We start from the raw sequence: 2621 nt of genomic DNA on the forward strand, positions 1-2621 counted from the left end.
GGTGATTAAATGAACACAGTGTCCGTGTAATTATTTCGGGTAGAGCTAGCCATGTGGGCGGCCGGGTGCCGGGACGCAGCCCACCGCTCCTATTTCTACACAGGCAAGCTTTAATTGTCAGAACACAAACAAAGTATCACACAACATGGCCAGTCATCTCAACTAAGTTCCTTTCATGGAGGTGCCCAGAGAATATTCAAAAAAGGAAGTGAGGAGTGTCAGGCAGTGTATAGGTCACAGTGAATCACTGGACTACGGTTTCCTCTAGAACTAGACATTCCGTGGTAGTTTAGGAGAGACGTGAGGTTGAGAAAGCATTTTTACCAGTGAAAAACATCACAGCACATTTGCAATGCTTCATTTAAATGAACGTAGAGATGACATATGACTTTGGCATAAGTGAGGGGCAAGATAAAAAAACAGGTAGGTGGAAGACATGGTGCTGAGATTATGGACACTCTATTCTATTTTTTTGTTTGTTTGTTAGTTTGTTTTTCAAGACAGGTTGTCCTGTAGTTTTAGAGCCTGTTCTGGAACTAGCGCTTGTAGACTAGGCTGGCCTTGAACTCACAGAGATCCACCTGCCTCTTCCTCCCAAGTGTTGGGATTAAAGTGTGTGCCACCACTGCCCGGCTTGGACACTCTATTTTTATTCTTTATACTTTTACTGGAAAAAGAAAGCAAAATCATTAGGTAAGAGTACTGTGTGTTGGAGATTATTACAGAAAAGGTTTGAAGTATCATGCAAGCTCTAAGGAACCTAGGACTGGAGAGATGACTCAGCAGTTAAGAGTACTGCTCTTGCAGAGAATCCAAGTTTGATTATTGGCACCCATCTCAGGAAGCTACTCACAACCACTTATAGCTCCAACTCCAAGGGATCTAACACCCTCTTCTGGCCTGAGGGTACTTGCTCCTACATGAGCATACTCACATACAGACATGCTCATATGTACATAATTTTAAAATAAATCTTTTATTAGATTAGAGCAACTGAATGAATCATGGTTGTGAGGCCATATCATATATCATGGCAGTACTGGGAGCCCACATGAACTCCATAATCTTTGGACTTAAAGTGAGACACTAAAGTGACAGCTACCAGAGGTGAGTGACACATCGCACAGCAAAGCAATGACCTAATCTTATTTGGGTTGGGGCAATGGAGTTAAATTTCATATTCTCTTTTAAGACACGGTTCAAGCCTGTGTTCGTGGAGTCAAATAGCTCCAGGGGAAAAAAGATTTAATAATCTCAGAATTGAAGAATACTGTATACATCAAATAGTAAAATGTCAAATCAAGTAGTAGAAAGTTACTACATAAACAAGAAGGTGCCAAGTAGGAACATTAACTGAATGTGGACCAGGAGGTATATAGTTGCTAGGTGTAAGCTGAGAGGCCTCATTGAGGCCAAATCTGGACACACAGGGACATTGACAATGCCCAGTCAGTGGTGGTCATGGATAAATCCAACACAGGCCATGATGGTCTAATGTCAGAACACAGCAATATGGGTGACTATATGTAACCTATGCCTGTAATAACATGGGAGGGTGTTTCTAAGTATCACACAAGAATTGGGTCTCGTGTACTAAGACAGATAAAGGGCTTTGCCAGAATTTACTATATAGTTACTTACACTCTGGATCTAAGTAAGACTTTCCTTTTAAACCTTATGAGATGGTATTTATTCTATGGTGTTCCACAATAAATTCTTCTGGAAATCAAAAGCATTCCAGAGTAACCTATGTGTCATGAAAATCGATAAGGATTTAACCCATTAAATCCATATACACAGTATCTCTTTGACAGCACCAAGCTGGGGCAATTTCCTCTGCTTAACTCTAGTCACAAAAAAGTCATTCTACTGTTCTGAAGTACTTTTCTAATCTGCTCCAAGTCCATTTGGCAATGACATATTGGTATAAAAATAAATGATTTTACGGTATTTCTTATGCCTGTGCATATATCCACCCATGTGCACTAAGAGAGAGATTAAACAATCTTTAAGTGCCAGGAAAAAAATGTCTATTGTTCTCAAGAAGAGATTGATTGGAGGACATAAAACAGGTGATCATGGAAAAATACCAAAAATAGGTCTGTAAATAGGCATAAGGGAGGTCCCTGAGATGAGTACAACCACCCCCGACCCCAGGTAAGGACATGTTAGTCTCCCCATCATCCCTTCATTTCCAAGTTTTCACTGGTGTTTAGCTCCATCCATCGGCTGTAGATTCATTTCCACGTGGGCCTAAAAATTTGGTTTGTTTTCCAGGTCCCAGAGCTGCAGCCTATGACTGGTGTTGGCTATGAAAGGAATAGAGTGAAGGAAGATGATGGATGGATGGATGGATGGATGGATGGATGGATGGATGGATGGATAAGTGGATGGATGGATGGATGGATGGATGGATGGAGAGTGGATGGATAGATGGATGGATGATGGATGAGTGGATGGAGAGTGGATGGATGGATGGATGGATGATGGATGAGTGGATGGAGAGTGGATGGATGGATGGGTGGATGGATGGGTGGATGGATGGAGGGAGAGTGGATGGATGGATGGGTGGATGGATGGATGGGTGGACGGATGGATGGGTGGATGGGTGGATGGATGGA

Source organism: Microtus ochrogaster, assembly GCF_000317375.1.
Source record: "Microtus ochrogaster isolate Prairie Vole_2 chromosome 14 unlocalized genomic scaffold, MicOch1.0 chr14_random_2, whole genome shotgun sequence".
Taxonomy (NCBI): Eukaryota; Metazoa; Chordata; class Mammalia; order Rodentia; family Cricetidae; genus Microtus; species Microtus ochrogaster.